We start from the raw sequence: 9564 nt of genomic DNA, 5'->3' as shown, positions 1-9564 counted from the left end.
TCGGATGTTAGAAATGACACCAGGGCTTCGGGGGATGTCAAAATAGTGAAAATATGGATTTAGGGGTGAAAAATGGCAAAATTCCAAAACTACCCGGAAAAATCTCGCATGCCTTCTATTTATAGGGGCGAAGATGCGAGGGTCAGATCCGAGGCTGGAGGAGTCAGTATCTGTGAAGAACACGCGGCAGCCAGATCGAGGTTCGGTGGCCAGACGTCGCACATGCGAGGCGGCCAGGTGCGAGTCTCGGAGGGGTGACACGGAGCGAAGTGTAGAAGGCGCGTCAACAGATCGTAGGCGAGACGTAGCTCACCTCGGACATGCCACGTATGCGACACTCAGAAGGCTTCGGTTGGACCTCCCTTTGATCCTATCACAATCCGACACACATCAAGCATGTGAGGCTCGTACGTGGTCAAATCCGAGCCATGCATGCAAAATTTCTCAGATTTTGTGCCCAAACATCAAAAATCCATAACTTTTGCATACGAGCTCCGTTTTTTACGTTCTTTATATGCACGCGTAGGCGGGAATATATTCTACAACATTCGTTTAGACATCGTCAGCTAATTTTGAATTTATTTTTAATATTATTATTTTTAACAGACCGGGACTGGTAAATCCGTTAAAAATTCATAACTTCTTCATACGACATTCGTTTTCGTCAGACTTTTTACCGTTGTACTACAAATGACGAGATCTTCAATTCTCATTTAGGTTGTATCGGCTAAAAATCACTCGATCGAAAATTCGAATTTTTAGTTGTCTACTGCAATTCCGAAACTTAGAAAAATCATAACTTCCTCATACGAAGTCAGATTTTGGCGTTCTTTTTATCGAACTTCTCGGTTTAACGAGTACTACAACTTTAATTTAGATCACTAAGGCTAAAATATATTTTATCAAAAACTCACTTTTTACGTCAGTCGGCGTCGTGTCGGTTTTGTCGCGGATCTTCGATTGCTCATAACTTCTTCGTTATAACTCGGATTTCGACGAGGTTTTCGCCTACAAGTTTCTAACGAGATTATCTACAAATTTTCAATACTAAAATTTTACTTATCCCAAAATTTATATTTTCGCAAAATTTCACTATTTGACTTTTTATTAGAATCTCATAAGACTTCCAATATTTTCTGAGTGATTCTAAACATAGTTTTACTTTATTTCTAGTAAAAACTATCAGTTAGAACTCAAAACTCAATTTCACATTATATTATTCTCTTTTATAATTTAAAATACACGATTTCAAAATGTGTATGTTACAGGTATGCTTTCTTCTTTGTATTTTTGTTTTCTAGGTTTGATGTAATTATCATGAAACCATACATACTAAGGTGCAGGTACACTTCGGTATATCATAGCTTTGATTTTTCCGCTACCTAGTTTAAAGTGTATTTGATGCGTAGAAACCCAACAGCTATGACTGTTAGTAGTTATGAGGATTTAGGGGTAAGTCGGGTATGCTAGGCGTACAGGGCATATGTTGGGCGTATTGGCATGAATAATCATGGATGACCAACCCAAAATGTTATGCATACCTGGAGTACGTTGGGCGTATGCAGATCAGATGCAAACCCTAATTTTGGGTTGTGGGCCCTATTTAAATACTTTAACTCATTTCCAACCTTCCTTATCTTCAGCCTCCATCCCCTCTAGCACTAAATTCAAAACGCTAGCCCCATTTGGAAGGATATTGAGCCTTTGAGTAATTTTTTGGTGGATTTTGGTGCATTTGGAAGAAGAAGAATTCCTTGGAGAGGTGTTGGTTTTCTTGGAGCTTGTAGATTTAAATCTTGTTCACCTTGATCTTTCTACTGGAGGTAAAAAAACCTCGAATATTCATGATGTATTTGATAGATCTAGCTAGTCTTCGGTGTTATGAGCTTTTGGTCACTTTAGTGCATAATGTTTAGATCTTGAAAGTTTGTGATCTTTTTGAGGATAAAGTTGGAAACATTATCAATATAAACATCATATTGATTTTGATCTATAGTTTGGAGGCATGGAATTAATGGATTAAGTTTAAAAAGATGCACTTTTGCATCCTTTGAGACTTAAAGACTATATCTTGGTTGTTTGACCATTCTAATGGATAAATTTTAAAACTTTATCCACTATGTAGTTATTAGGAACCTTAAAAATGTGATCTTGGTCCTTCTTTTCCTTGCATGCATGAGTTGGTGGTCAATGGTTGAAGTTAGAGATTTAGGGCTTTGGTTTCGGCACCATTAAGCCATGCAAAGTTATAAAGTCAATAACTTTATCAGTTATGACGTCCCATAACAATCACATATGGAATTTATGCTTGTTTTCTTAAGGCATTAAGAGGTTTGGAGATAAATTAAGGGTTCAGCGTTGTATGCTAGTTGTACCCGGTTGATACGTTGGGCGTACGTACCTGAATAGCTTTTGGGAAAATTTTGTGCCTTGATTCATTTTGGGTTTGGGCCTTGCTTTCTTCAGCAAAGTATTAGATGGGTGAAATAGTCTTTTACCCATTGTTACGAGTAGACATGAATTGGACCTAGATTTATGGGAAATTGTCCTAATTATTGGTTAAGGGTTATTTGGATGTGCTCAGTGTGAGCAACTGAGTAGCAACAGCGCATGGTTGTTTCAGATATCTATGATTGAGGGCAGTCTCCACACTTTATTAGTAGAACTCACTAGCCTTTGTGCTTATAGTTTATGTTGATAGTTTCAAGTACTTCCGGTTTGAATGGGAAGTGCCTGATGTGACTGCACAACATCCCTTAGAGTTTATTCTGCATTGATAATTTTTACTCTGATGTTTAACGCTATTTTTATCTTGAATGGTTTTGAGATCAATTTTATATATAATTTATTATTTTAAAAATGAATGTTTTACCTTGGATTTTTCGCATCGTTACAAGTGTTTGCCTAATTCGAGTTCCACAGTCTAGATTGTGGGAAATTTGGACCATGGAAATCATAATCCAACCATGGCAACCTGGTTTCTAACTTAAGAGATTGTTATAAGTGTTTTGGAAGCTCCAATTACAATGAGTGCTAAGTTCGTGTTGATCCTTCATTCGTATTCTAATTCAACACTAAGTGTAAATTCGCCTATAATTAACAAGAGATTAAGGATAAATTGTTAATTTGTGGGTTGGCTACTAGGTCTGTCAAAGATATATTCCGAAATGGGAAGGGTAGCACAAATGAAAGAGAAGCAGTTGAAGGTAAGTTCCTAAAAATACGTTCTAAGGTTTGTCAACGAAGTTTTGGTACATCTCAAATGTGAAGACTATATAAGTATCATCTACAAAGTATATAATGAAATGATCGTGGATCTTCGAGGCTATAGTTACTATTACAGGTACTCTAACTACAATAAAACCGCATTTGAAGAACATACTTAAAGAGTCATTGTTTCTAAATGTACATGATGAAAGTTATGATAAATTAAATCACATTATCTGGGTAGTATTAGGAGTGTTTAGAAATGATAAGTAATCTCACTGTTATCAAAATGTGTAATATTTCCAAGAGAATGAAGATATATGTGTGGCGATCAAATGAAGTAGTAAAATAATAAAGAAATTTATTAAGGTTAAAGATTTAAGTCATCAATGAGAAAACTTGTATAGAAATATTTATATTGCAATTTTTGAAAAATTATCCGATCGTTTAAGTCAAGTCTAAAACAAATCAATAAGTAGTTGGAATATATATGATAACAAATTAAAGAGTTAGGAACATAATGGAAATGGCAAAGTAGAATCCTATTTTAAGAAAGGCGTAAACATATAAATCATTAGAAATGGTGCATTCTTAATTTAGCGATACTAAGACAACATTCTTTCAGATGATAGGTAATCGTAACATTCAAACAGTCTATGTTTATAAAGAAAAGAAAATATATGAGAAGAATATAACTCTTCACAACTATTTTCAGGATTTAAAAAGATGATAAACACAAGGATATTCATATTTTTGTATTAATTGTAAGGGATATACAATGAAAATTGCATTTTTAATCAAATTGCTACACTTAGTACAAAAGATCAATTGAAATACGGTAGATTTCATAATAAAAACCAAATGTATATGATAAGAGGTGTTGTTGAATATATCAAGGTTGACCAAGTCAAAATTACACCTCACAAGTATATACGTATTAATTGCTCTAAATGAAATGGTAGACTTCTACTCTTTATGCGTACGAATATGGTACCAATGGGAGTAAAACAAAACAAACAAACAAACAAACAAAGTTAAACCATATATTATGTTATTATTATGGGTGTGTGATATCTCGAATCAGATAGATAGCAATGAATCAGGTGCGGGGGAAAGAAAAAGGAAGGCAGCAGTAGCAACAATTATTATTGTTAAAATTTTAAAGACAATATTTGTAGGTAGATTTTAAAACTATGTTAAGATATATTTCCAACTTCCATCCTTGATGTATGTTAATGATTAAATAGACATGTGGAAGTTTTAACGTGTTTGATAAGGTTTGCTTAAAATTTATTAGTTATCTATTAAGTTAAACTCCGTTTGTGAACAAGAAGGAACACTAAAACTGGTAATTGAAAATCTGACTGTTTTGACTCTTTAGATTGGAATCCAACAATGGCTAAAATGGATAAGGTAAAGACTCAATACGTTTAAAGAATTATGATACATTGTTAAAAGTTTGTTACTATATATTTAAAAGTGAAAACTAAGTTTTATAATGCTGTAAATTTTAGAAACTTTATAGATTATAAAGCTAATTTGAAACAAACTAACCAAGTGAGGTATGTTTTGAAATGTTGGCATTAATGATGTCTTATAAACATGTTCGGAGTAGGTAGTAGTAAGGATATTATGTTGGATTTTATGAGAACATGATTAAATGAAGTAAAATGACTATATGATAAAGTGGTCAAAAAGAGCCAAACCAAAAGTTATTCAAAAGGCCCAATGAATCTTTTACACATAAACCAAGCATCGATGCCATATGTGTGGGTTTCACCATATAGAGTCTAAAGACTTCAATAAAATAAAATGTTTTTAAGATTTCTAAAATGTGACTAAATGGTAACCATGTTTAAAATGGTTTATGTGCCCTTAAAAGCATATCTAGCTATTGAAATCGATTTGAAACTAAACTGAAATGGCAAGGTTAGAATCAACTTCGGTTTAATTAAGTTTTTAGAAAAGGGTAAGTTAGCAAGGTAAAGTAGGTTTTTCTTACGGAGAAATATGACTTACATGGTTAGGAAATGTCTATTAAACTATATGTAATTGTAATAAAATATTGTACTAATGATAAATAGAACCGGTGAATGAAATATGATTTTAATGGAAGATTAAGATAGGATTTGTGGATTAGCATAGCTAATCATACCTAAATACTATGGTGAGTACAAAGGAGTACCAATGACTTTCCTCCAAAATTGTTTGTAAAATCATTTACTGTACATATGCAGTTCCACACCTTTTAGAGAGGTGAAAGGTTAAGTTATAGGTTTGGCATGCGACGTATGGCGTTAGGGGATGTAATCCTTGATAACGATATGAATATCAGTAATATCGATAAGGCCTCGAAAAAACGAATGAAAATGATAAGGGTCGAAGGAGGATTCAAAATTATAGGAAAGATTAGTACAACGAAGTAGTGTGATGTTTGAACGGGCATGAAAATTTAAGGTTAAAGGTTGGGCATGAGATATGTTAGTAATTTGGAAAGTGTAAGATGATGGTATACTTGAGACGATCACTAGTGCATCTAGGGGCCTCGAACTAACACTTGTAAATTTTTGTCATAAAGGGGATGGTTTATGCTTGAATTCAGATATGTAAAGTAAAGACGGTAGGGTAAGAATACCTAAAGAAAACGTTTTTGTTAAAAGTGATATCCTTGGCTAAGTTTTAAGCTCAACGTGGAAACAAGCGGAAGCTTAAACCGTAGTATAGAGGGGAACTCTCACATATTGACAACAATGGGTTAAACCTCTTGTCTCATCGTGAGTCATATCAGGAACGATCATTAATGGTATCCAAGTGACTACTTGTGGTGACTCTTCTACCTCCTACAACGATGCTCCTATTGCCACCCTTGTTAGTATCGGAACGCTTTTCCTAATTGTAGAAGATATAGAGATATTGCAGTAGAAATGATATTAGTATCGACTTATGATTGTCACTAGTGGTTCTCTAGTTGCTAACCTTACGTCTAGATTCAATAGCTACCGAAGAATACTCGTTCTCAGTAATAAGTGGATTGTTCCTAGAGCGGCTACTGATATAACCTAACTAGTTAGCCTAGCATTTGATAAGCGATAACAATATTTCGAATTAAATACATTGTGATAATAGTGCACTTAGTCTGTAAGTGTAACTAGATGAATGTCTATAATTTGCATTGCCTACACATACAACGGAAAATTTTGTTTTTCAAAAGTTTAAATTGAATGTTGTTTTGAACATAATTCTACCATAACGGTTTCTAGTATCACAGTAATTTTCCTTAATTAAGCATAGGTGGCCAGACTATACCTGATTAAAGTCGAATAATGTACACTCTACTTAGTTATACTAGTAGTATGTTCAGTTTTGTAAAAGTTGTTTTGAAATTTTTTTGCTATATTTTGATTTCTACAAAGGAAAATTGGTGTTATCTATAACCTTCGGCTCTGATACCATTCTCTGTCACACTCCGCTAAAGCGGAAACATGAGGTGTAATAGTACAAAGGGTCTCATAAAAAAAGTTAAAAGACAACATCAACCATAGTATTAAGAAGCATGAAAATTTATAATGAGTTTGAACAGCGTTTATAACAAATTACAATGTATTTGAACAATAACACATGTGAATTCTCCGAAAAGTGATGTGTCCTTACATGCCATCTTAATAGATGATTTCTAAAAAAGCATGTAAAATGAGCGGTCGACTACCGAAATAGTTGGTGAGTTCACATGTTTATAGCATAACACAGTTTCAAATCATGAAAATCGTAATATTGATAAAAAGTTTCCATAAATGTAAGTTCTTTCCTAACATGAAAAACAAAGTTCATTGCTATCATGAGAAATAAATTATGTTACCATCATGAGAAACAAAGTCTATTTCTATCATGAGAAATAAATTTTGTTAACATCATGAGAAACAAAGTTCGATGCTAACATGAGATACAAAGTACATATGTGTATAATGATCAAACCATGAGTTCACAACCTAAGCCTAATGATCAAGTGATGCCCTATACAGATCCACATTTATCACTCACATAGATAGAATGCTAAAATGCACTCCAATAACTGTACGAGTGAGTAGTTATCTACCTCCTAATTGGAGATGCACAAACCGCGGATCCGATCCGATCCGGTTTGATAACGTCAATCAGAATCCGGTTTCACCAAAAATCTGATCCGATTTCAAACCGGTTTTGACCGGTTCTTCCTTTAGCAAATCCGAATCGGTTTAATCCAATCTGGTTTGGATCTGATCAGAAATGTACAATTTTTTTAAAAAGAACATTTTTAGGACCTCATATATAACACAAAATGCAACATAGGTTCATTAAAATAGTTAAAACATGCACTAAACGTCGAAATAGAAAGAGTTTAGAAACTAGCTAACTAATAATGATAATAACAAAGTGGAATTATAACATTTTAACAAATATAAAGAGTTTTTGTGGTCTTCCACTTCATGTCACCTTCACTAAAGTTTTATTCAACCGCCACGCAAATGGTTAGGAGTCTCATCAATGCCATATTCTTCATCTTCATCTTTGTCTTCATCATCATCGTCTTTGTTTACTATCGGAGGTGTTGATAAGCCTTGATGATATTCTTCTTCCATTATCTCCGGTTCATCTTTTTATGCTAGTGGGCCTTCTAGTGATGCCAAGTGTTGCACACGTTCCACCGAATCCAAGTAATCCTTCAAGAAAATGCAAACCTCTACCACAATCGGGGTAAGATTCTTCCATAACTTTGATAAAACTCTACCATTAAAAGAAAAAAGTGGATTCTGAAACTACCATGGAAGCTTGGACGATTAGTAAATCACGTTCCATGACGGAGAGAATAGGAAATTATGCTTCATTTTCTCTCCACCAAGCCAAAAGATCCAAAATTTTAAACTGTGGTCCACTCATCAATTTTAAAATGTTTGACCCCATATAAATTCTATGTTCGCTACTACGGGTTAATGAGCATGATCGTTTGTTTTGTTCCTCCAAAAGGTAGTTATGGAGTTTAATATGAAAACCCGTTCGAGCCCCACTACTACCCAATGCATTACCAGTAGAGTCAGTAACACTTACAAAAGTGTTTCACATATTGCCATATTTTGTAGTTTAAATGTCAAATAAATTAGCAAAACTATTATTAAAATGGTGTATTTGGATACGAAACTAGTTTGAGTCATCTTTGTGAAACTTTAAAGAGATGGAAATTTTGGTAATCAAAGCCTCTACGCCCGTCACATTGATACATGGGCTTAATGTTGTGGCGCAAGTAAAAAGTGGTGGCATTTCTTTGAAATATTTGACTAATTTTTCTCTCATTGGTCTCGTAACCAAAACAAATATTTCACTTCTTTTTTCAAAAAGCTCAAATTGTGTAGACATCAACCATAATTTATTTAGTAACAACAGACTTGTAGGATAATAGACATCCGATAAAAAAGTGGTTGATTGTTTAAAAACTTTTAACATTTCCACAAACTCTTCCATCAACTCTCAATCAAAATCCGAAACCGCGTTTTTTCCTTTTGAAATTTGTATCATAAAATAATTGCAAAGAGATTCTTTGACGTGTCAATCTTTCAAACATCATGCACGTCGAACTCCATCTAGTGTCAACATCCCAATGAGGATTATATGGAGTTATATTAATGGAAATGGTAAACTTTTGATATTTTTCTATTGTAGTTGTATTTTTTTCCAAAAACCCTAGTTAACACATTTTTGAATTTTTAAATCATCGAATCTATCATCTTTAAACCATCTTGTACCACTAGATTAATAACATGACAAGCATATCGAGTATGAAAAAACAAGCCATCCAAAATAGATCTATATTTTGCAATTAATATTTTTGCGGCTGTGGTATTGTTACTTGCATTGTCAAACCAAATAGAGAAGATTTCTCGCTTAAATTAAGTCTCTATAACGCTTACTAAAATTGCAAATAACCATTCCCCCGTGTGAGGATACGCAAAAAGTTGAAAAACAATAACTTTTTTGTTCATTACCCAAGTAGAGGGGTCTATCCAATTTATCATGACGACAAGATTGCTTATAGAAACACTTCTGGTGGAGGACCCAACATCACAAGTTAAAGATACACCAGTTTTTAAATTTAAAAATATCAATTGTATATATTTTTTTGCTATACCCCAATACATTATATCATCACGTCTAAGAGTAGTGCGACTTACTTACTGGTATTGAGGTTGCATTTTTTCCCATAAAATCTATGTCAATCTTGGGTTGTTGAAGTGGTTGAAAGGCAATCCCTCTTGAATCATGAACTTGCAAAAACTTTCACAAACATCTTCATCCTTGTAAAAAAAAAGTCAAATTAAATACAACGAA

Source organism: Lactuca serriola, chromosome 7 (genome assembly GCF_051521515.1).
Source record: "Lactuca serriola cultivar US96UC23 chromosome 7, Lser_US96UC23_V15, whole genome shotgun sequence".
NCBI lineage: Eukaryota > Viridiplantae > Streptophyta > Magnoliopsida > Asterales > Asteraceae > Lactuca > Lactuca serriola.
This window is presented reverse-complemented; position numbering follows the sequence as displayed.